Below are 26,684 nucleotides of genomic sequence, written 5' to 3'. Positions count from 1 at the left end.
GGTAGCAGGGTATAGGGGCCTCCAGTATAGGTAGCAGGATATATGTGCCTTCAGTATAGGTAGGTAGGAATAGGGGCCTTCAGTATAGGTAGGTATAGGGGCCTTCAGTGTAGGTAGCAGGGTATAGGGGCCTTCAGTATAGCTAGCTAGGTATGTGTGCCTTCTGTGTAGCTAGCAAGATATGGGTGTCATCCGTATAGCTAACTAGGTATAGAAGCCTTCAGTATAGATAGCTAGCTATAGGTGCCTTCAGTATTGCTAGATAGGTATAGGGGTCTTCAGTATAGCTAGCTAGGTATATGTGCCTTCAGTATAGGTAGCAGGGTATAGGGGCGTTCAGTATAGGTAGCAGGATATATGTGCCTTCAGTATAGATAGCAGGGTATAGGGGCCTTCAGTATAGGTAGCAGGATATATGTGCCTTCAGTGTAGGTAGCAGGGTATAGGGGCCTCCAGTATAGGTAGCAGGATATATGTGCCTTCAGTATAGGTAGGTAGGAATAGGGGCCTTCAGTATAGGTAGGTATAGGGGCCTTCAGTGTAGGTAGCAGGGTATAGGGGCCTTCAGTATAGGTAGCAAGGTATATGTGCCTTCAGTATAGGTAGCAAGGAATAGGGGCCTTCAGTATACTTCGCAAGGTATATATGTGCATTCAGTATAGTTCGCAAGGTATATGAGCCTCAGTATAGGTAGCTAGATATATGTGCCTTCAGTAGAGGTAGCAGGATATAGGAGCCTCAGTATAGGTAGCCCCGTGCACCCCATTCCCCCCACAGACTCTTTTGCTCGCCTCCCCCCCCTGCATAAATCAGTACTCGCTCACCTCCAGCATGGAGCGCAGAGCGGCAGACCTCTTCCTTACTTCCCTGTTCCCCCTAGTGGCTGGACTGGCTTTTACTGATGATGCGTTAGTAAAAGCTGGTCACTAGGGGGAACAGGGAAGCCAGCGTGAGGTCTGCCGCTCAGCACTCCTCTCTGGATAGGTGAGCGGATACTTTTAATTATGCGGGGGGCAAGCAGAGGAGGCGCGGTAGAACGAAGGAGGACAAGGGCAAGCGGGGGGAGCGGAGGATGCGCAGGAATGCAGCATCGGGATTCGGCGAGCGGTAAATAGCGTCAGGGTTTGAATCCACGAATCCCTAAAATTTCCAATATTCGCGGGATTCGTCGTCCCATCCCTAGTATTTACACTGCTCATAATCCTCACTGTGCTACCATAGACACAGTTTATACAGCACTGTTCGTTTTATGTATACCATGTGCTGCTCCTTTTTTTAATAACCAATAAAAGTTATATTTTAGGTGCGTTCAGGGGCCTGCCCCTTTTAGGGAATACGTATACTTCTTGTTCTCAAAGCCAATGGGAACCGCTTGCTAAAGAAAAAAAAATACTTACCTAAGGAGAGAAGGCTCTGGGTCCTAATGAGCCTTCCCTCTCCTCTCCCAGTGCCCTTGGTGCTGCGCTGTCCCCGGGAGCAGTATTTGACTAAATTAGTCAAATACAGCTCCTTCCAGCAGGCGAAGGTGACTTTGGAAAGTCTTCGGGAGACCAGATGCTCCCAAAAACGGGCCGCTCCATACTGCGCACGCGCGAGCGCCCTCTCTTGCGCACTCGTGTGCACAGTATGGAGCAGCCTGTCTTTTGGAGTCCTCCGTGGATATAAATGGTAGAGCCAGTGCTGCATCGTGGGCACTGGGACAGGTGAGGGAAGGCTCATTAGGACCCAGAGCCTTCCATCTCCTTAGGTAAGTATGTGGCTTTTTATTTTAACAGCGGTTCCCACTGGCTTTAAATGTATCCACTACTCAAGGGTTAAGAAAAAGAAAACTGTTTTGACTTGAGTTGAAATTTCATTCACTTACAGCAGCACTTTAGGTAAGTCCATATATAAGAAAAACATCCTGCCCTGCAGGTTAGCTGAAACATAAAGTGCTTCTGCTTCATCCAGTCAATTTGGTCTGATATTTTTTACTTTTGTTTCCTGTGTCACTGCAAAACAAAAGATTAATAAAACGGGAAAGTACGTCTAGTCCTGAATTAAGTGCACTGCTTTCCCCCTTTGCTGCATGTCAAGTAATTACTGAGCTACTGCAAGTGCTGGGATCAGTGACCGAAATCCAGTACAAATGAGCCTCTCTCTGCTAGCAGGGACAACACAAAAGTCTTTTCTTACATTGCAGATCCGTGGTGCTGAATGGACAGCGCACTCCACCAACTCGGATTTGCAATGTTTCATTATCCCAGTTTGTTTGCTGTTTTCTGCGTTCGTTCCCTCCCATCTGCTCTCTCTGTCTCCTGTAAATCGGATCAAGCCTGATTCCCCTCACGCCAAACCACATGATCCCATAAAACATTCATCACCTCTCAATCCCTGATCCAGCTCCATAAAACATTCATCGTTGCTTTTCCTCTCACTGCTTTTTCGTAGAGTAACCGGGGAAGGAAAAGAACAGTGATTTCACCAGAACGCCTGGCAGCCAGAGGAAGCACATCACACGTTGATGTGCAACAACAGTGCGGGGGAGACAGGCAGCTCTCATTACCAGCTGTCTCCATGGTGGAGACTCACAAGTACCCGATACACAAGTAGTTTGGGGAGCTGCAGGATTAAGCATTGGATACTCTGAATGGATTTTGAATGTAAACAAGATTGTTGTTTTACCCCAGAAGACTGAGAGGAAGGCAGCTGGATGGGGAATATTCCTTGCTGTATTTCTGGAGTGTGATTCATTTTAGGGAAGTTTGAATTTCCTAAGGATAGCATCTATCTCTCCAGTCTGTTCTAAAGGGAATAAAATAACTCTTTCAACATGCAGCCATGGTGCAATAAAGGTAAGTAGATTACTTGATGGTTATTAAAACTCACATTTGGCTTTCATCTTTTCTTTTTTTATTGTTTTGTTTTCTGGGATCCCAGCCGAAAGGTCCTAGTCCAATATTACGCTATCCTTAGTAAACCGAGGGGGAAGTTACAGTAATGTATTTACGTTGCATAATCTGGATTTGGAATGCTTGCAGAATACACAGTTCTCGTCCAAATCATGTAGTTTTCCAGCGTTGTGGAGGCGCTTAGACAAGTATGCAATGTTAATGTGATATTATGGTCAGCTTTGGAAGAATAGGCTGGTGGAAAACGTTTTAAGAGCTGGCACAAGATGATTAAAGGATGAGGGAAAGGGAATTATGATTTTATGCACTCACAACTACAGAGCAATACCTAGCACAAAGTAGGTCAGGAATCCAGGAGGATACCGGATCTTGCGGTGGATCAGTCTCCTGGGACTCTCATCTCTTTGCTCGGTGCAGCCTGATAAACTCATTTCAGGAGTGATAGAGGAGTTGTTTGTGTGCCTTTATTATGTCTATATCATATGTATAATCTATTGTGAGTCATCTGACAGCATTCCAGGGTTAATCAAAATAACACAGGATGTCTAAGATCGCCTGCAGCTTCCTCTCCTAAATCTGCGCGTCTCCCAGCTTAGGTTTGATTTAGAGTTTTTAATTAATTCTGAATTAAAGATGTAGGGTAGAAAGAGGTGAAATGAAGTCTCCGGTGTAAAATATGCAAAATTAACAGGATGATCTGCTAATGAAAACTCTGCTTTTATCACAGCAAATGTATCTCCTAACTATACTCTATTGGAGTTTACTCTGTATACAGTGGTTTTTGCCTCTGTCTCTCCCAGACACGGAGTTGTGCATTGCTTGTTATGCAATATTTTGCAGTCCAGAGCTTATCGGTCTGCATAGTCAACCTGATTAGGTTATGCAAAATGCAAACAGACGCCCACCACAGTTACAAGATCCCAGATGTGAGGGCACTGGAGCTGAAGCGTCTGATTCGGAAAGCAATCAGTGACACATGTCTAAAGTTACATCAATAAAGGGGCAATAAATTATAAGTCAATGAACTAATCCAGACTTTCAACAGAACAGAAGCACAATTACTATCTGCTGTTGTGTGTAATAAGATCCTGTTTGTATGTGTATGCTATATTGTATCCTTATCTATTCTTCAATCTTTCAGGGCACTCTATCTATCTATCTATCTATCTATCTATCTATCTATCTATCTATCTATCTGCCTGTCTGTCTGTCTACCTGCTACCTATCTATCTATGTGTGACAAGTTGTGTATAGGGCTGAAGTAATGGTAGCTTTTACTCAGTGCAATAGCTTTACTGCCACAGATTGCACCTAGAGTGCAAAGCAATGAATCTGTGTTAGCACCCTATAAAGCACCTTCCAAAAGGAGAACAGGTATCCATCATAACTGGCTGCAGTGGACTTTCCAATCCCACTTAAAGCTGTCTCTTATCTTTGAGTTTTGGGGAAAAAAAGTAACCCTTTAAGTACCTTCCACATTTCCAGCCCAGTCTCAGCTGTCATCTTGTTGACAGTATAGAGCAGCAGGATATCATGATGGATGCAGTTATCTGATTACAGGAGACAGGTATACCCTGTAGCAGTCAAGGTAGCGTAGTTTAAGGGAGTTTCTCATATATAAATGTATATATTAGTGCTTAATGCAATATACATCTCTACATGCCGGGGATTCAGCTGCCTACCCTGACACTTTTATTTGCTCTAGAGGCGCTAGATTCCACTAACAGTGAAACATGTCTTAGTGATATTTTCTCTGAAGGTGAGTGGAATTGAGTTAAATCCACTTTGTATAGTATAAATTATATCGATTTTTTTTTTATATATGACACCCCCTCCCCCCCCCCCCCCCCCCTCCTCATGCATTTTACTTTAATAAGCCATTCTGTTGATGGCTCTAAGATTCCGGATGGTATCCTTGATACTAATCAGCCACAGTTACATGTTATGCTGCTAAAGATCTGATTATCTTCTCAAATTATTGGTTTACTGCAGTCATATTAAATCATGGGAAGCTCTTTCAGGCCTGCTGAACATCATTTATGTTCTATCAATCAGTGTTGAGAGTGCTGAGATCACATCCATATATTTACTTGCTCTGAGGCTAATGTGATTCCCAGCATTTATTGTGTAATGGTAGCCTTGCCTCCTTGTCATAGATATCCGAGTGATCTCAATCCATTCATGCAAGTTATCAGACACCTAATAGAACAGTATTCATTTCATCTTTAGATATTTTAGGTTTCCTAATCTAACTGAATAAAGCATTGTGGTTTATTGAACTTTCATTATGTCAGATTCAGCAGTATTGATTTTCATCTTGTCTGGAAGGGATTTATGTCAACATGGTTGGGCTTGGAATTCAGGTTCATGTGCTCACCTGATAGGCCTGTCTGATTTCTATATGTGCACTGGAAGCTCTCTTTCTCTATCTTTCTTTCTCCATAGCTTTGTAGTTTTCCAAATGGTAAACAAAATAAATAACAGCCTGCCAATAATAGTGTTAATAAACTCCTTTTTTATTTATTTTTATTTTATTTTATTTTTTTTTGCTCTTGCAACAAAAAAATCAGCTGTGGCCTAGTTACTAGAAGGCATAATTTATCTTCAGTGGCTAAAGCACAAACAACATGAAAACACTAGACCACCTGAAGTGGGTCAGTGCAGCACTTTATACTACAGAGTACAAAATGGTATGCTTATATAGGATGTGTGCACAATTATTTCTAATTATGGACACAGCATGTGTAATGTTTCTGTGTCTTTTATGTTTATGGTTAAAACCACCCCTTGGGAAATAGTGGATTTATATCTAAAAATGGGGATATTCCAAAGGTTGATGTTCAATAGCAAAGACTCATATAGCTCAGCATTATGCAGAAAAATAACACATATTACAATAGCAGAAAACACCCTTTGAGTGATGAGTGAAAATGCCAATATTCTTTTCAAATGAATTTTCGCGAAAATTCGATTTTCAAGTGAAAATACCATAAAAAATCATTGAGTAATAAGTTTGTGACTTTTCAAATTTTTTGTAAATTTACGTCCTAAATGAAATAATTTTTTTGCATTTTAGTGCTTAATTAACATTTTTTTCCATTTTCGCAGTAAATATTAAAGATTTTTGCATTTTCCCAAAATTTCAACAGATTGCAAAAGTACAATGTATTTTCTCAAAAATGTTCTTAATTAAAAATGGCATTTTCAATACAAAAATGACTTTGGCGAAAATTCATGAGCAACACTGCTTCCATTGCCAGGTGATGTCAGTGAAACACACTTAGCCTCAAAACTAGGTTTTTAGACTTGTGCTTCAGAAAGATGTGAAAAAAATGCACTATTTCCCCTGCATCAAATAAAGCTCCCATTCTGCATATTAAATGTTTCCTATAGAACCATAATTAGTACTCTGGGAATTGGAAATGGCCAAACTTATTCACTAGAAGGTGCAGCAATAACCCAGAGAAACCAAATAGATTTTAACCTTTTATTACTTTGTTCAGCTTGAAAAGTGCTTGCTTCTGATTGTCTTGTACTGATCACTTTACTTTGCATATTTTCTTTGTTAAATACGTACGTGTAAGCTTCTCTACATTTAACTGAAATATTCAACATTTCATTTTTCTGTACAGTGTGCTTTGTTTTAAATAAGGTTATCTGCAAAATGATCTAGCAGAATGGAAGCATGAATAGTACTAATTGGTGGATTTACAGGCAAAGATGGCAACGTATTGTATAGACCATTATGAATATAGGCATAAATCAATGAGTCCATATATATTTCTAAAGCTCATGGTCATCACTCTTCCAGGCCTTTCTAGTAGTATCCAGTAAAGGAGTGTATGTTCAGCAAATGTATAAGCTTTAGAGATTGGCCTCAATTCACTAAAATCATGCTGGAGATAATAAAGCAAGAGAAAACGTAACTCCACACAGTGAGAGAGTTATCTTATCTCTTCATTCCTTAAGTTACCTCCTCTGTAGTTATTTTCACGCACAGTTAATTAACAGCCTGTCTTTAACTTAAGAATTCTGGAGTTATTTTTAAGACAGAAGAGTTAACTTTAGGTTTGCCTGAGGTAAAATGTTTCCTGAATACTACATGCCTTATCACCATGGTGATAACTCTAGAAACGTTATTAAAGACAGGAGATATGCTTAGTGAATTGAGGCTATTGTATGTATTAAACATTGGAAAATAACAGAGGACCTTGGAGTTCCCTCCATACAATCATCACCACTTACTGGCAGGAGCCCCCTTACTCATTCCTATCAATTTTATTTTAGTTAAATGATCTTTTCCAAGGTCATTTGAGATGCTTGTCTTGGCATAAGGCAGCACGCCCAAAGGAACCCATTTAAGCAATAGTTTTTTAAGTCTAGCCTTTCTCATCCATGTAAAAAGACAAGTGATACTGTGCATGTTAGTAGTTTTTGGAGATGCTTAGCAGCTTATTTAAAAGAAAACTGATCAGTAGCAGTACAAACTGGGCCAGCCACAGGGGACAGGAGCAAAGGTTTTCAACTCTCTAACTGAAAGTGGAAAATCTTTTTGAAGAAATAAAAGATCAAGGGCCTTACTGAATACTAATAGTAGACAGCACAAGAGTAATGATTTGCTATCAGGGCAACCAATTACATTTCAGCTTTCCTCTGTTTACAATGGTTAGAGAAAATGGAATTTGACTTCTACGTAGTTTGTCAGTTGATGCCAATGAGAGGCATTTTACCACCAAACAAGACTTCTAGAGTAGCGCTACAGAAACACATAAACAAATCTAATTTATTTAACGAGTACACATAATTAAGATCCAATTCTATAGTAAATTTTTCCTGGGAATTGTGAGTATCATTATTGTAATATAGTTTACTATAGTTATCATTTTCTGTCTTCATTATTTAAATTAAGGCTTGTATCTTTTGCTGCAGTGATTAGGTAGTGCCTTGGTAATTGGGTAACTGTAGTAGGTATGCTTTTCATAAACGTGCTAAAGCATCATAGTTAGGAACAAAACCACCTGATATACTAAGGCATCTCCAGAATGGACATATTTGGACATAACTGAAAAATAATTAAGTATTTTTGAAAGGTTTTCAACACATGCATAACAATAGTCCCCACAACTAGAGGAAGGGAGGGCAAGAGGCAATGGGGGCCTGCTCATCCTCCTTCACTCCCCATGCAGGATGTCATGTGACTGGGTGCCAGAGAGGATGGCAGCATAGATTCAATGGCTGCCAGGAGGAAAAGGAGACCCAATGCAGCACTGGAACAGGAACTTTACCACTCATTGGTCTACTTAGCAAGGTGGGAGCAACTATGCTCGGGGGAAGGGGATGGTTTCAGGGGTTGATGGGCTGTTATTATACTCCTGGTGTCCAGCCTACACTGGAGTCTTATTGCATCATAAAGAGAGGTGCTAAAAGTTAGCAAAATGGCAGTCATGTAATTGCAGCCAGGTTCAGGGTACCAACAGCTAGAGCTTGTTTTGATGAATCTAGGAAAGCCTTAAATTAGTTCTTACTCTTGGCTAATAGAAGAAATCCAGGTTGTTAATGCCCTCTGATCATTTCCAAATCAGGTCATTTTTTTCCTCTCATTCTTTTTAGTATTAATGATACCACAGTAACATAAGGAGTTTAAGAGAAGTCTACAATGCAGCACATATGCTGCAAAATGCAAGACCTTGGTAGGCCATCTTCATGGTTTGAAAGATTTCTGATAACACACAATGTAAGCGGAGGTCATACAGCTGCTCCCTGTTCACAATGTAGCTAAACTGAACTCGTTACTCCATATCAAAAATGTCTATAAAGAAATTTCCAGAAGGTTGATATCATCAAACTTTTGGTCCTGATTATGATCTTTTCTGTAGAGTCAAGGACACATATCCACACTTTCAGCAATGTCTTTAATAATGTTTCTCTTAGCTAACTTTAATCACCCATTCTCATGGTAGGAGCTTCATTGGTGGCAATGATTGGACATAAATTTGACAATGGAGACATGGTAACACTGGGGGAATGTAATGGTGACCCAAGGAGATTTGTTAGTACTTCAGTGAAGAGCAGCAGAAAAATAGTACTCTTTAATGAAGAGCAGTAACATATAGGCAGTATAATGAGGGTTCCCTGTTCACCAGTGTAAGGTGTTGTTGCTGGAGCTCCCTAATAAACACAAGTAAGAAAAGCATTACTCAAGTGGGAACAGTTACAGCCAATGCATGTTTCACTGATAAGTAGAGTATCACCACCCCTAACACACTTACTTTTATTTCATCATGTGCCTTTCAAACTGTGCTGACAACCCCTCAACCCTTCTTTTTTCTTTGGTTTCTTCTGGATGGCCTAACTGCTGTATAGTAGTGGCTCCTTCACATGCCAGGCTGCTCTCACAAATCAGATCATACTGAATCCTGGTGAGTCACAGTGCTTGCCTTGATCTCTTCTTTGAAAGTCAAGCTATGCCCTTTCCTGACCATATTTCACCCCTCCTGGCCCATTCATGCTTCTGCTGCTTCATCACATCCCTTCTGTGCCAAACATGTGAGGCCAGCTTATGATGGCTTCCTAGGCCAGGTACCTTTCACACGTGGAAGGAGTTACTAGCCTAGTCCATAGTCAGAGTCTTATCTGCCTGTGGAAACTCGCCAGGGTTCATTAAACTCCGCCTATGACAGCACCTAGTGCTGCCAAGATGGTAGATGGACAGGTACATACGCTTCAGTGGCTAACTCCAGTGAAAAGCTATGTAAGCTTTCAAGGAGCAAAGCTCGTTCATCTATTTTATTATATAAAATAGGTCTTGTGGAAATGTAGTGAGCCTTGAGAGCCACTGCAATCTGCCACTTAAGATACTACTTTCAGTAACTTTCAATATCTGACCAGAAATACAGCGATTAATCCATTTCTAGAGTATAAAATCCTTTCAAAGAAGAGAGGTGGCAAGGCCATGTGTATACTTGTACAACTAAATCATATGTAATTTTGAAGGAATGAAGATTATTTCAATATGTGAGTATTATTTATAATATAGCTGTGCAATATTCCACTTAAAACCAATTGTTGAAGTCAAAGGTTTATATTATTCTGTGACATGAATGAAGCTCAGCATAAATATGTCTTAAGCTGTTTTCTGTGTCAAGAATATACAGAGCTGACAGTACAGGGGACTTCTAGCAAACATTTAATAAACGTATAATATTTCAAGGTAGGAATATTAATGGGAAAATCCTTTTTTAGAACCCTTTTACACTAGCAGGCCAAACCTGCATTGCGTTACCCTATTTTTCAGCAAAAGCAATAAAAGTCTATAGAGACTTTCACACTTATTGCGGCCCCTTATGGCACCCCGGAAGTATCTGAGCCGACGCAAGGGCAAAAGCATGTTACTGCAAGCACCGTGCTTAATGCGCAGTGCTTGGGGTAATGGAAGTGTATGGGCAATGCACTATGTGTAAATGACAGAATGCAGTGCATTGCGGCGCGCATGTGCAGGAATCCCAGTTACAAACTTCTTGCCTAGCATGGAGTATGTCATTGAGCAGGGGGCATATGACGGTAACAGTAAAAAAGGGCGCAGGAGGCTAGTGGACAAATCGGGCGCCGCCATTCACTCCCATAATAAATATCGTTTAATGGGCGCCCGATAGGAAAAAAGGGCGCCGGAGAAAAATAACGTTTTAAAAGCGGCGCCCGGAGACTTAATGTTTTATTACTGCTTCTCATGATTACACATTATTTAATGATTTATACATTTTTTAATATTATTTTTAAACGAAAAACAGTACAATATTTTTTCCAAACATTATTTTTAAACGAAAAACAGTACAATTTTTTTTTTTAACATTATTTTTAAACGAAAAAAACGCACAATATGTTTTTGAAATGTTATTAATGCTTATCACAGGGGGGTCTTAGGTTTAGGCACCAACAGGGGGGTCTTAGGTTTAGGCACCAACAGGGGGGTCTTAGGTTTAGGCACCAACAGGGGGGTCTTAGGTTTAGGCACCAACAGGGGGTCTTAGGTTTAGGCACCAACAGGGGGGTCTTAGGTTTAGGCACCAACAGGGGGTCTTAGGTTTAGGCACCAACAGGGGGGTCTTAGGTTTAGGCACCAACAGGGGGGTCTTAGGTTTAGGCACTAACAGGGGGGTCTAGGGGTTAGGGGTAGGTACAGGGAGGGTTACTTAGGCACCAACAGGGGGGTCTTAGGTTTAGGCATCAACAGGGGGGGTCTAGGGGTTAGGGGTAGGTACAGGGAGGGTTACTTAGTAATTTTTTTTTAAACGTTATTATACGTTTCACTATTTAAACGAAAGATTAACGTTTTTACAATTGCCGATTTAATGCACATTATTTAATGATTTATAACTTTATAAAACGTTAATTTTAAACAAAATACAGTACAATACATTTTTAAACGTTATCCATGCTTATCGTTTAAAACCCCGCGCCCTTTTTTCCCAGCGCCCCTTTTTAACGTACGCGCATATGACCCTGTTGGCACACTCTGCCACAGGGACATATGTTTACAATTTTTTGTGTTGGAGCATCGCATCCCCACTGCAATGTGAAAAAAAAGTGTAAAACCATCCTTAAAGAGAAACATTAGCCTAAACAAACATACTGTCATTAAGTTACATTAGTTTTGTTAATTAAAATATATAGGTAATATAATCTCTTACCCTCCCTGTTTTAAAAGAACAGGCAATTGTTTGTGATTTGATGGGGGCAGACATCTTTTTGGTTGAAAGGAGGTGACAGGGAGCATGAGACACTGTCCTGTGTCCTGATCACCCCTCCCAACTGTGCGCGCTAGACATTGAGAACAACAACATCAGAAATCCCATCATGCTTTTCCCATCAGGGGAAAAATGCACAGGCAGATTTCTTTGATGGGGCGGAGCTTAGATTCTGTGCAGCTAAAAATGAGGCTTGGGTAAGAAAAACAAAGTTCTGATGCTGTGAAACTGTTAAAGAGACACTAAAGCGAAAAATTATGATATAATGATTTGTATGTGTAGTCCAGCCAAGAAATAAAGCATTAGGAGCAGAGACATAAGTCTAATATTGTTCCCAGTACAGGAAGAGTTAAGAAACTCCAGTTGTTATCTATGCAAAAAGCCATTGAGTTCCAGGACTTTCGAAGTCGCAGAGAGCTCTGTCTTCTGAAGCTTGTTATCTCAACTGTCAGTCACTGTATTGTTTTTTTTTTTTCTGCAGAGGACAGGTCAAGAGTTTACTGGCCTGCTCTATAAAATCATTTAAAATGCTAAGTAGTGTGTAAACTGCAAATATTAGAGAATTATGCAATGTTATAAAAAACACTATATAACTGAAAATAAAAATATGAGAATATTTTCTTTGCTACTAATCTTCTAGTAATTATCCATACTACACAACAAATTCATTATATAATTTATTTATTTTTTTTGCTTCAGTGTCTCTTTAAAGAAACACCAAGCCTTTTCAGTGCTGCTGAGTAGATTTTTAGTCTGGAGGTTCATAAAGACCGGGCTATTTTTTGCTTATCTGTGCTGCGTGGACTCTCCAGCCCACAGCACAGATCAGGAATGAGGCAGGGCCATCAGACTTCCCCCCTTTTTTCCCCACTAGGGGGATGACCTACTGGGGGAGTCTGATCACCGCCGCTCTGTGTGGCTGAGCGGGGGGGGCCTCCTCAAAGCCCCCCTCCACAGTGATTTTCCGCCTCCCTCTCCTTCCCTCCCTCCCCTCCTCACTATGGGCGGCACAGGACGGCGATCCGTCCTGCGCCGCCTCTGATAGGCTTCAGCCTATCAGATGCTGGCGATCTCCGGGCAATCAGAGGCCGGGGATTGCCGATCTCCTTTACGGTGCTGCTGCGCAGCAGCGCCGTGCGACGTAAACACCGGGGATTCCTTCCCCGCGTGTTTACATTTAGCCTGCGAGCCGCGATCGGAGGCTCGCAGGTTGTTCACGGAGGGCAGGTCAGTGAGCTGCTGAAATACGATCTATGCTGTGCTCACATGTGTTTACAAAGCAAGCTAGATATGACAGTTAGATCTAGCCCGAACGGTTCGCATGTAAATGCGAACATGCAAACTTCGGTGGTTCGCGTTCATGGTGAATCGCGAACTATATGCGAGTTCGACCCGCCCCCTATACTACATCATTTGGGTCAACTTTGACCCTCTACATCACAGTCAGCAGACACATGGTAGCCAGTCAGGCTACACTCCCTCCTGGACGAACACGGTAAATCCAGCGCTGGACACTTGGGCGCAGCAGCGCAGGAGACTTGGGCGCAGCCGGCGCCACCATAGGCCGTAATAGGAACTACGGCTATCGCAGGCACAGGGAGTAACTTCAGCGCCGTCGGAAGACGGATCAGAAGTTGCTTTTAAAACAATAATTCGGCTTCCAGCAATTGCTGGAAGCCAAATTATTTCATTCCCCCACTATCCATGTCGGCCTGGAGGGGGAATAGTAATTAACACGGCCCGGACTTGTGCGGCAGCAGGATCAGCCATATACTGGCTGTGTCCTGCGCCCAAGTCTCCGGCGCCGTTCTCTCTCGTACGCCTCCTGGAGCCCCCCCTTATAAAAGGCAGGCAGCGTCGGCCATTTCACTCACTCGTGTGGCTGCAGTAATTAAGTAATTAGAGAAGGGAAAGCTTGCTGCAGAGACATTAGGGAACGCTTAGTTAGGCTCTTGTAAGGCTTGTTAGCTTGCTCCTTGCTGATACTTATTGCTAAAAAGCACCCCTCAACAGCTCTTTTAAGAGCTAATGTTGTTCTTGTGATCTATTTTGTGTGTGTGTGTGTGTGTGTGTGTGTGTGTCCCACAGACACTTGTTGCATATACAGCCCTGTCAGTCAGTTGCAGCTGGCCCTTGGCCCCTTGGTAATTCCTACTGTGCCACTGCTAGGCCCAGAATATTCAGTGACTACCTGTTTACGGTACCTGTGTATGTGACAGCTGCACATTTGTAATACCAATCCCTGCATACCTGTTCAGTGCACCTACCTACGTGACCGCACACAGTGTTATATACTAGTCACTGCACCTGTTCATGGTACCTGTGTGTGTGACAGCTGCACATTTGTAATACCAATCACTGCATACCTTGTCAGTGCACCTACCTACGTGACCGCACACAGTGTTATATACCAGTCACTGCACCTGTTCACGGTACCTGGGTGTGTGACAGCTGCACATTTGTAATACTAGTCACTGCATACCTGTTCAGTGCACTTATCTACGTGACCGCATGCAGTGTTATATACCAGTCACTGCACCTGTTCACGGTACCTGTGTGTGTGACAGCTCCACATTTGTAATACCAATCACTGCATACCTGTTCAGTGCACCTGCCATGTGATCGCATGCAGTGTTATATACAAGTCACTGCACCTGTTCATGGTACCTGTGTGTGTGACAGCTGCACATTTGTAATACTAGTCACTGCATACCTGTTCACTGCACCTGTGTGACTGCACATTGTATTAGTCAAGTCAGTGCATACCTTTCACTTCATCCCCCCCCAATATGGGCAAAACAGGCAGAGGCAGGCCACCCAGCAAGTCTGTTCGAGGTTGTGCTGTCGTGATTTCGTGCGGCCCTGGACCAAAGTACAGTGTTCAGAAGGCACGTGCCATCAACCCCCAAGATTGTCAGAACGTAGTTGACTATTTAACACAGAACACCTCATCTTCCTCAGCTTCTGCACGGAACCGTGACATATCTTCCTCCTCCTGCTCTGATTCTGGCACCCCACTTAACACTCAGTCAGCCGCCACCACCAAAGTGCCATCATCCCAGGGCTCAGCGGTGTGAAAACATTTTTGTGTGTCTGCCTCAGATGAGAGCAAAGCCATCTGTACTCTCTGCCACCAAAAATTGAGCTGTGAAAAGACCAAAACCCGCGTAGGGACAACTTGCTTACGAAGGCACATGATGACAAAGCACAAACTGCAATGGGATGACCACCTGAGGAAAAGCAGCACACAAAAGCAAAGCCACACACCGCAGTGGAAGATACCAGGCCGCAATTATTTCTCAAAAAATGTGATACCCAAACTGGCACACAGCGTTGTGTCAAGGGTCCATCTGACCACGTGGTCTGCAAAGCACGGTCAGGTCTGCTCGAAGACTAAGTCAGTCCCCACACACAGCATCTCTGCCTGCACGCCATGTGACTGCCTGCCCCAAGACTAAGTCAGTCCCCACACAGCATCTCTGCCTGCAGGCCGCTTGACTGCCTTCTCCGCCACCACAAACAGGGTCAAGGAGGATTCCTGAATTTTTAAGGCCGCTTCTAGCAGTGGCCGCTAACAAAACCAATAACAATTTTTTTCTGGTGTGTGTACATGCCTGCCTAATTTTCTGGCTGCAACAACAAAACAAAAGGCATGTACATGTGTCAATTCCCCTTCGTGATCATTACCTTGCCGCGGTGAAGGGGCTTGCGTATCACAATGAAGCAATAACCGCTGGCTATATGAGTGTGTCGGGGGGGGGGCACACACAAGATAATGAGGTCGTTGCTTCATTGTGAACAGACTAAATTCGATCAGCTGGACACTCAGTCACTGTTGTTCTGTCATTCAGCTACCTTAGCCCGACCATATGGGCTTGCCTGCACTCTTGCCATGGTGCGCACCAGTCCAGCACGGTCGTCACTACACAAACAGCTGTTTGCGGTGCATTACACAGTGAGTTTGGTCTGTCAGTGTAAAGCAGTACACTAATTACACTACCTGATTGATATATACACATGCAAGATGTTTTAAAGCACTTTAGGCCTCCAATTTAGCATTCAATGTGATTTCTGCCCTTAAAACGCTGCTGTGTGTCAAATCCTGATTTTTTTTCCCCCAGGACTTTTGGCATGTATCCCATTCCGCCATGCCCCTCTCCAGGTGTTAGACCCATCTTTTCCATCACTTTTGTGGCCAGCATAAATGTTTCTAGTTTTCAAAGTTCGCATCCCCATTGAAGTCTATTGAGGTTCGCGAACTGAAATTTGGAGGTTCGAGCCATCTCTAACAGTGCGGTTTCAAGGACAAAAAAAAAGTAAGGGTGGAATGACATCAGGAAGGATTGGCTTCAGTCAAAGGGAATCAAGATGAAAAATGCCAGGAACAGAATTCTCTTTATTTACTATATAAGATTCACTTAAATCAAAATGTGGACAGTACAATACATATGTTATGTAAGTAGAACAAGTATTTATCAACTTGTATATTTTTTTTTTCCTTGGGACAGTATGGCTGTCCCAGTTGCTTTAAAGAGTATGAGAACTAAGACTCCACCTTCTGCAGCATAAAAACAAGGCACCACATTGAGAGTGAACAGACAAGAGGTCTGCATTGCTGGGGATTATGAAGCCATGTTAAAGTGCTCCTTTTTGGCCTAGAACCAATTAGATTAAGCTTTAAATTCCATGCTACAAGAAAATTTAGTCCCAGTTGTACACACTGCCATATCCAATGTCTTTAGTGGTTCCTATAAGTCCTATTATTCTTCATTTGCATATCTCTTCTGATATGGGCCATCAGAAATTCCAAGTATCTGTAGATATTTCATGTTTGGAAATTCTTTTTTTCATATATAAACATTGCGATGGTTGAAAGCTTTCTTTTAGCCAGGATGTCATGTTTTCTGAAAATGTTTTCTTTCAGCTTAAATCTGAACCCAGCAAAGACTAAAAAGATGGGGCTGTTTGTATCAGGTGTAATTAAAGTGTCCTTTCTTGAGACCCTGTCAGAGGTGTGCACACATACACATCTGACTCATCAAGGCTTCTTCAGTGACTGCAGTAGTGTGCTGTTACCCTTTAGCCAATTAAAATTCCAGAATTAATTACTGGACTTTGTATGAAGATTGTGTCTAATTAGCAAGCAGCACGTTTCTTTTCCCAGCTTTTCTCAGGTTACAGTTATTCAACTCTTAACAAGTAATTGTCATCCTTGCAGTTTCACACTAGATGGCTGTCTTGCCATTTCTTCAGTTAGTGCTTGGAAAAATAATGTCAAATTGTACAATATTATAGTCAAGCATTATTTTTACATCAAAATCAGGTCATTCCATACAGGTACAGCTACTTAAGACTTGTACATTGATTTTACATTAAACTGTGTACAACACATTCTTCAGCAAACAAACAATGATTTGTGTGGCCTGTTCAGAGGACATGCTGTACTAATGTCATGTAATATGTCCAGAACTATAAATATAACTAGTATTACAAAAACACGTAACTGTAAAACCATTGCAGAAAAATAGCTTTGTCTTCTGGTGAAAACAGTGTCGCCTAAAAAAATACAAACTGGAAAAGAAAACTGTAAATTAAAAATTATCAGTCTGTGCAATGTACTTGCCTGCAAGTTGCAAGTTTTAAGGAATTACTTGTAGCCTTTGTACCTTATGGTTTGGAGCAGTGCTGGACCGAAATTACGCATGAGCGTAATTACGCATCGTAATTCAATGTAAATTTACGCGTAAGCGCTACGCGTAACTTACGGTCTTACGCGTAATTATTTACGCGTAAGCAGTAAAGTGGTATTGTAAATACACTGTCTACCGTAATTGCTAGGTATGAGTAATTTTACGAACACTTACGCGTAATTTTACGCATAATTACTAACGTAAAAACTCCCCTTTTCTAAGAGTAGCCAATCAGTCAACATCCTAAGCAACCAATAGTATCTTCTCCCGCCCTTCAGTATAAGCGTATGTTTTGACACATACGAATTATATGTACGCAATAACTGTCACATTGACGGCTATTGCGTACATATCGTCCGTATGCGTCAAAAAATAAGCATTAATGGGTATTACGGCACTACACGTAACATCATAGTGTAAGCGCCTACATTACGGTATCCTTACGCATAACTGCGTAAGTTTACGCGTAATTACAGTGATGTACCGTAGATAATTTCCTACGCCGTAACCGTAATTGCGTAATGCGTAATAGCGTAAAATTACGCGTAATGACCCATAAGCGTAGATTTTTCCATTACGACCAGCACTGGTTTGGATTTCATTTAAAAGTGATATAACCTATGGATGGTTCATGTGATCTGTTTCTTCTCATGAACAAACTAACCTTAAACAGAGACTTCTGATTGCAGACAACTGCCTTCATTGGCTGATTTCTTTACTATTAAGAAAAATATTAGAAATTTGCCAATTCTTAGTTAAACTTCCATTGCCTATAGTTTCACTGACAAACTATTTCATAATGAAGTAAACCTTAGTGATGTAGCGAACATCAAATTTTCAGTTCGCAAACGCGAATTTTCCACAAAAGTTTGCGAATGGGCGAACCACCATAGACTTCAATGGGCAAGCAAATTTTAAAACCTATAGGGACTGTTTTAGCCACAAAAGTGATGGAAAAATTGTTTAAAGGGGCCTAACACCTGGACATGGCGGAGGGGGATCCATGGCAAAAGTCCCACCAAAAACTACATAGTTTATACAGAGTCGTGTTTTAAACTTTAAAGGGCAGAATTCACAGTACATTCCTAAATTTGTGGAATTAAGTGCTTTAAACTGTCTGGCGTGCGTACACGGCGATGAGGTAGTGTAAGGGTTAGCTCCAGTTCACACTGACAGACGAAACACTGCGTTTAATGCACTGCAAACAACCGCAAAGAGCTTTAGTGATATTGTCAGGCTGAGGTAGTTTAATGACAGTTAAGTGGCCAAAAAAACACTAATTCTGCGCTAAGGCCTTATACAAGGGCCAGTAGTGGATACTAGATGCCAGTAGTGGTTCCTGACACCCACGTTTTGTTTCATTTTTTTTAAACTGAATGTCACTTCATGCAGGTCAGGTGACAGATAGGTTTATGCTATGTGCAACAATCAACTCAAAATATAGGCCCTACCAGTGAGGCCTTATGCAAGGCAGTAATAGGTACTAGATGCCAGTAGTGGTGGTGAAGGATTATTGGATTATGGTCGGTGCACTACTAGGACCAACATACCTGTCTCCAACAGCTAACATATGCACTGGACACACAGAACTTCAATATAACAATATCAAGAAAAAGAAAAACAGCCTTTAGAAGGGTGGTTGGGTTATGGTCGGTGCACTACTAGGACCAGCAGACCTGTCTCCAACAGCTAAAGTGTGCACTGGACACAGAACTGCAATAGGACAATAGCAAGAAAAAGAAAAACAGCCCTTTGGGAGAACTACTGTAGCACTAAGCACTGACTGCACCTGTCTGCAAAAGCTAAAGTACACTGTGTGGACACATTGAAAAACAAAATCACAATACCAAAACACAGTCCTTAGAAGGGCTCTTGGGGTTATGTAGATGGTTATTTGGTACTGTAGCAGCAAGAAACTGCACTGGGGACACAGAACACAGGCCTAACTACCGCTTTCCCTAGCAGCAGCACAGCTCAGTCCCTATACTCCTTCACAGCAGCTACAGAGTGTAAGATGTTTTTTTTATAGGAAGGGGTATGGTCCAGGAGGGAGGGATAGCTGATTGGGTGCCATGTGCCTGCTGACTCTGTGGTTAGGGGTCAAATTTTGTCTCTCTGATGATGTAAGGGGGGGGGGGGGCAGGTTGAACATGCCATGTGTTCGCCGGCAATTTTTATGCCGGCGAACAGTTCAGGCAATCTCTAGTAAACATAACTAAACCTACTTTAAATACATTTGCTATAATAAGTTATGTTACTGGCAAGATTTGAATATAAGCAAGAATGTCAATGTTGTACATCAGTTCTTTAGAAAGAATGGACCAACAAAAGCTTTATTGTCTGGTTAGCTCTCAATAGAGCTACTACAAGACCAATTTTGTCATAACAAGGGTGAAGGGGCACCCACGATGGATAAAATGTAATTAATAGCACAATAAAAATAGAAAATATGGAGATGACTTACCTCTTCATTGACACTGATGAGATGAGTAAAAGTAGATTTTACTTGCACAGGCAATGCGTTTCGTGGTTACAAGCTCACCTCATCAGGCCAATAAAAGTGCCACTATTCAAAAGCCCAAAAGCACAGAGCATTATCATCATGCATTTTTGTGCATGAATGCAGATGCAGTTAGCTGCATAAGACAAGTGGCCAATGTCAACAAAGGATAGTAGCAGACTTGCCCATTCATTCAGGGTTGACTGTAAACCCCTGTAACAACAAGTCATCTGCTGTTGTGCTTGTTGATGTAATGTAAGTTGAACAAGAGAACAATGGTTCTTGGCCCTCAGTAGACATTCTGAAAAATCTAATATGCTGTAAATACTAATTGTGTGTGTTGTTCAGACCAAAGAAACATGTCTTATAAATGAACATGGGGGGCTCAAGCGGCAAAACAGTGCTTTTTCTAATTACAGGAACATTTTACTGCTTACTTATCAGTTCATAGGAAATCCTAAAGTCAGTGTGAATTAAAATGTATTAAGATATGTGTAGCTTAGAAGTTGCCTCTAAAAATAATAGTATTATTTTGTAAAAAAAAATATTACCAGGCTAAGTGCATAGCAAAATGGAAAGTCCTAATGATGCTCTAAAATGACTAACACTAAACAAAAAGGTCAAGATAAAAAGGGCTCTTATCAAGAAACAGAGTGGGATAATTTTCTCTTTCCTACACAACTGGTTGATCAGCATGATGGATTTTTTTCATGCATATGACTGCAACTGGTTCCAATATTGGGAATAGTCCATTTAGTGCTGTTGATCCACTCTTCCTTGTGTAGATCAGCTCTAAATAACACCCTTTTTTCTAACAGCTGGATTGAATGAGTTATTCTGGTGTTGAGAAACAAGCTATAATGAATTTATTCAATATGCACTAAGTATACCCACCACCATATTCGATTTAAATCACCTAGACATTGCATATCACTGAGACGTTGCATATTATCACCTATTTCCTGCACCACAAACTATTCTCAATGTGTTAGACTTATAGACGCCTTTATTATGACATGATAAGCAAGGTACTCAAAATAAAGTGCTTCCTAGTGCAGTATAACATGTGACATGAAGCAAAAGTTCAATTAGCAAAACAGTGGGAAATGCATAAAAGGAAGAGGAATAATAGAGAGACTAATAGAAGGTGGGAGTAAATGTGCTTCTGATGCATTCAGGGGTATTTGCTTATTGTCAATGTCAGTTTGTTATAACAAGAATAACATTTTAGAAAATGACATCTTTAAATTAAACAATAACTATCTTTAGTTCATTAAAATGATTGGAGAGTATTATACATAAATAAAATGTATACAGTAGTTATTAAAAGTCTATGGGTAAAGGGGTAATAGGAATCATGTGGCCCATAGTAGGAAAAACTTTAACTACCGGGATACATATTCAAATAACACTGAGAAATGCTGCCCTTAGCAAATATGATCTATAGCTCAACTTTCTCATAATTTCTTAAAGGGGGACATTATTGACTACAGTTGTTATATGACAGTATTGTTGGCTGAAATTGTTATAACAGAGAATTATTGTCTAAACATCTTGTATAGGGGCATTTGTATAATGACTACACTACTTGTTGCAAGGAAACACTATTGGCTACATTTGTTATAAAAGGAACAGGCCTAGGTACACTTGTTATATGAGGGATTATGACATTTCTTACCTGGGAGTGTTGCCATATAATGAACACTATGGCACTGCTACAGTGATGTGGGAGACAAAATGGCAGTACTTGTTGCAGTGATATGATGGGTGCACTTAATTGGGGAACATGAGATTGTTGCAACATGTATATGGGAGTCATTATGTTGGCACATCTCATTGGGATTTCTTTCTTTCATAAAACATTATGTAAAATCATTCAGATAAAACATTTAAAATCACTTAACAAAAATGCAAAACATACCAAAAATGGGTAGTGAATGAAGAAGCCTAAATTCAGCAGTAGTTTAATAGCAAATCTATTCCAAGCCAGGCTCGTAGCAAACAATCATGCAATGAACAAATATTCATTGAGAGATCATCTTGCCTTAAAATTACATATCACGACACTCACTAGTTGCATGCCACAACACCCCCTGGTTCAATAGCTATGGACTGCTCAGATCTGGTTAAAACAGAAATAAGAGAAAAGTAAGATTATATCCAGAATTTCCTAGTTGGCCAGTGAAGCCTCCTATCATTGCCAAGGATGATTAAGAAGACTTCAAAACTGAAAGTGGTGAGCTGAGGTTAAAGAGAATCTGTATTGTTAAAATCGCACAAAAGTAAACATACCAGTGTGTTAGGGGACATCTCCTATTCCCCTCTGTCACAATTTCGCCGCTCCCCGCCGCATTAAAAGTAGTCAAAAACAGTTTTAAAAAGTTTGTTTGTAAACAAACAAAATGGCCACCAAAACAGGAAGTAGGTTGATGTACAGTATGTCCACACATAGAAAATACATCCATACACAATCAGGCTGTATACAGCCTTCCTTTTGAATCTCAAGAGATCATTTGTGTGTGTCTTTCCCCCTGCAGCTCACTGAAGAGTTACAAGCTGATTGTTTCTGCCCGGTTGTCTGTAATTCTGCAGTATGTGACTCATTAGTATGTGAACAGAGGATTTATCCAGCTTGTAAAAGATAAGAGAGCAGAGAAAAGCTGGCTTATGTAAATAACACACACACACAGGGGAGTGTGCATAGAGGGGGGCATGCATAGCAGATTACACTGAAGAGTTGGCAGCCTTCCAGACACAGGCCGACAAGTCTGACAGGGGAAAGATAAGGTGATTTATTACAGAGATGGTGATAGTATAAAGTGCTGCAGTAAGCCAGAGCACATTATAATAGGTTTAGGAACCTGTAGGATGGTAGAAAACACAATGACATTTTTGTTACAGAGTCCCTTTAACTTGTACAAGAAAATTTGAAAATGGCAAAAATTAGGTCAACAGCCAATATCTCTGTGACTACTGATCCTTACAGTATTCAGTTTTTCCTGCAAGTAATTTATATTTCAATACATGTTTCAATGTTTTTGTTGAAAATCTTTAGAACAGATCATAGATCATATAGTACCATTGCTTTGTTGGATGACCACCACTTAAATGCATTTTGATTTGCAAATGCGGGGATAAACTTGGGTGGTCCATAAAATTGAATAGAGGGTGGTGCTAGAGCATCAGTTTGGCCTTTATCCTCTGCTTGTGCCACAGGGAAAGGGAGTATGATATAATTGGGTTATGTACCCTTCCTCGATCCCTAGCCTCAACCCAAAGAGGTTGGATAAGGTGCTAGATGAGCTATTGCCTGACTCCATGCTGACCCAAGTGAGGTATATCTGTCGTCTTATGCCAAATTGGGCAATTGGGCCGCTTCATAGTATTTAGCAATATTGGGGAGTGCTAATCCACCTACATTTTTGGGTTTGAAAGTGTCTGTTTTGAAACTGTAGTGATTGTCTTTTCCCAGACAAAGTCATAATTTGTTTCTGAGTTTGTATAATAGCATGCTTGGGAATAACGGTGGGTAAACCTTTAAAGGGGTAAAGAGTTTCCAATTATAATTTCATAACAGTTCTTATTTAGGAAACCTCAGGCGTTTGGCACTTGGCAGGTGTGCAGTGATTGTGGAATGGCATATCAGAATCAGAATCAAGTTTATTTCGCCAAGTACAACGAGAGTTGTACCCGGAATTGGTTTTGGCACAACAGGGTCGGTACAGTATTGAAAAACAGTGCAATTGCATACAGTGGACATACAGTACATACATACAGTGCACATGAATACTTACAGAAGGCAGTGCATACATTACATACAGCAAATATACATGGCATAGAATACAAAGCACAGATAGAAGTAAACTCAAGAGATGGACCCAGGAGAGGACCGGGGGGTAATCCGCTGCCATATAAGGCACTCAAAACGCTTCTACAGCGATACTTTGAATCGGATGCCCACCCAGCCCATCCCTGGGGAAGAGGTAGGAGAGGAAAAAGAATGAGAGGAGAGAGAAAGGGAGAAAGTGAGGACAGTTAAAAAGTGAGTCCCCTTTTGCCAGGCAGCCATTTGATAGTTCAGATTTACCCTGGAGGCAATCGTTTTTTGTGCTTGCGTGGTGGCATGGTGGCGGAGTATCTGGGTCGGCCGGACCATTCAGCGATGGGGCTCCTTTTGTGGATATTTCCCTGCAGATCCTTGTGGTGGCTGTTGAGGGATGGATGCCGATGGATGCCGCAATGTTCAAGTATGCACCTCTATCTTTCATTCTTTCTCAAAGAGACCTGGTAGGTCATTTACTACACACCATATAGAACAATATATTGTATTAACACAGTTAGAAATCTTAATTATCATACAAAAACCTAATTCATTAAAGTGAATTCCACCAAGACACGTTTTTACATCGGACTGAGAATTACTTAGGAACAAGGCTTGTAATCTATGCCTATTATTTTTCCCCTTTTTCAAAAAGTTATCAGCAGCACAACTTCAGAACAGCATAGAGATGCTGTCTTAAGTCATCATTCAGATTTATGCCTGCAAATTAGTCTGGAGAGAAATATATCTTGACTGACAGATTCAAAGATAATAAAGTCACTTTTAAGGAGAAATAAACTCTGTCTGGAAGAGCTGGCTTATTTTTGTTAGCACAGCAAGAGGAAGAAACACCTTCTAGCAGGTCATTTAAACTGAGGCCAATACACTCTTTACTTTTCAGGGGCAGAAAAGGCATCATTAAGATTTTTTAAGGTAGATTATAGGCATGAGAAAAAAAAGTGAAAAAGAATTGCTACAACTGATAACATTTAAGAGATTATTTTACATAATGCTACATGAAATTTTTCTTTAAACTTTTTACCTGAATTATACACCGGAGATGTTTTTTGCGTCTTATTAATATAATTTCTTATCGGACCACAACAAGTAAGAAAAGTACTCAAGAAGAATTGAACATACTTTGCAGATAAGAATAGAAATTGTTTCTTGTGAGAAAACTCAGGAGAGAAGTTTATGGAATGTGGATGTCTAAAAGTTCAGTATACCATATAAAGGAAATCTAAACTGAACAAACTAAAATGAGTTTAACTTACCTGGGGCTTCTACTAGCCCCCTGCAGCCGCCCTGTGCCCATGCTGTCACTAAGTCCCCCTCCAGTCACCCACAGTGACCCTCTTCTAGCCGGCTGACTGGCAATTTGACGGACCACTGCTCATGCATGGCCGTGGCAGTGCATGACCTCCATCCGACGTTTGTCACCGGGATTGTTTTGCACGTGTGCAGTAGAGATTTTTTGTGTACTGTGCATATGCAGAGTGCTCCCGTCCATGGCAGCATGATCAGGAGGTGTGCAGACCAGGCCACGCATCAAAACAAAAATAAGGCACTGCGGGGAACCGGAGGACCGCTTTTTGACGGCACTTAAACGGGGCGGTTGCAGGGGGCTGGTTGAATCCCCAGGTAAGTTAAACCTGTTTTTGTTTGTTCAGTTTAGGTTCACTTTAACAGCTTATTCACATTTTCACAATTTTCCCAAGGGGAGGCAAGGAAAAGGGTGTGAACATTGGTGTGCCCTATCAAAGTTTTGCTGCAGGCCTTCATGATTTATAGTTACAAGTGACTTAGGATTCGCAACAATGTGAACTTTTTTACAGAAAGTTCTTATTGCTGTTGCCACCAATGTAATGCAGTGTGTCAAAATTGTCATCCTCCAATTATTCACCATTTATCATGACGTACTGCACCATTTGTGCTCCTGTTGTTTAGTGTAACACACTAAAAGGAAAAAACACAGAGACAACAGGAGCACAAATGGTGCAGTACGTCATGATAAATGGTGAATAATTGGAGGATAGAAGAGTAAAACTCACAAAGGTGGGTTGCAGAAGGGCAACCCACCACTATAGACAGGTGGAGATACAGAACCCCGACTCCACTCGGGCTACCACGGAACCTGGAGATAGTTGCTCTCTTGCAAAAGGCACATACACTCTGATAGCCTATGACATGGTGGTGACCAATAGAGGGGAGTAAGACACAGATAATAGAAAAGAGGCGCCCAGGAAGAATAAAATACATTAAAAACAAAAATAAAAAGAAGAAAATGAGGTGGCTTACCTCAATGGGTGGGAACGCACCCACTTCCTCCAGTCAAATCAAGTGCCACTAAATGCCGGTAGCCGCATTCGGAATGCCTCTTTTCCCTTATATTTTGGTGCAATTGTATTTCTATCCTATTCAGTGCAATTGAATGGGACTTTGCAAGAACAACAAAATGCATAGCAAGCACACACAAAGATTGTTTGCATTTTTCCAGCGCACTGCGCAGTGGAGGTAAAGCCTAAATTACATTGATGTGAACTCACCAGGATCAGGAATTTTGACCTTTTTATGCCTAATGAACCAGGTGGAGCAGAATGTCCCATTTCATGGTCGGGAAGCTGCGAGACAAATGTATGTTGCACCCAGATTAAGGTATTTTAATGCTCCAGAAATACAAGTCTTTTCATTGACAGAGGCTTTATTTCAAAGCTGGCTTTGAATCTTGGAGCTGGGCCAGGGAGAGAGTGGATGGGTTTAACTGTCCACTAAATTCATATCCAGTGAGGTTTATATGTCTCGTACTTATTTAGCCAGTTTTCTAGACAGGGGTGCTCGGATTGTTCAGGGAGCATAAAAAGAAAAAAGAACAGAGCTCTGTAAAAAGATACAATTAATGTAGGTTGCCAATATGTACCTGAGAAACTGCTCTATTTGCCTAACAAGCATGTTAATTTGCAGCTCATGTCAATAATGTCAATCACTTACTACAGTGCATTAGTTAGAAGCTGGTGGGGGAGAGGGGTGTTTATTTTTGAA

The 26,684-nt window shown here is 41.2% G+C and overlaps 1 protein-coding gene across 1 annotated transcript in view; it reads left to right on the top strand.

Moving 5' to 3' along the window:
* The first annotated feature begins 2,335 nt into the window (after window positions 1-2,335).
* RTN4R (reticulon 4 receptor) overlaps window positions 2,336-26,684 on the top strand; it is a 274,992-nt gene continuing 250,643 nt past the window's right edge. The window contains exon 1 of the mRNA XM_068271466.1: window positions 2,336-2,834. The gene's annotated coding sequence lies outside the window, so the exon portion shown is untranslated. The remainder of the gene's footprint in view (window positions 2,835-26,684) is intronic.

This window comes from Hyperolius riggenbachi, chromosome 1 (assembly GCF_040937935.1).
Source record: "Hyperolius riggenbachi isolate aHypRig1 chromosome 1, aHypRig1.pri, whole genome shotgun sequence".
NCBI lineage: Eukaryota > Metazoa > Chordata > Amphibia > Anura > Hyperoliidae > Hyperolius > Hyperolius riggenbachi.
The sequence above is the reverse complement of the archived record's forward strand: the minus strand, read 5'-3'. Positions and strand labels throughout refer to the sequence as shown.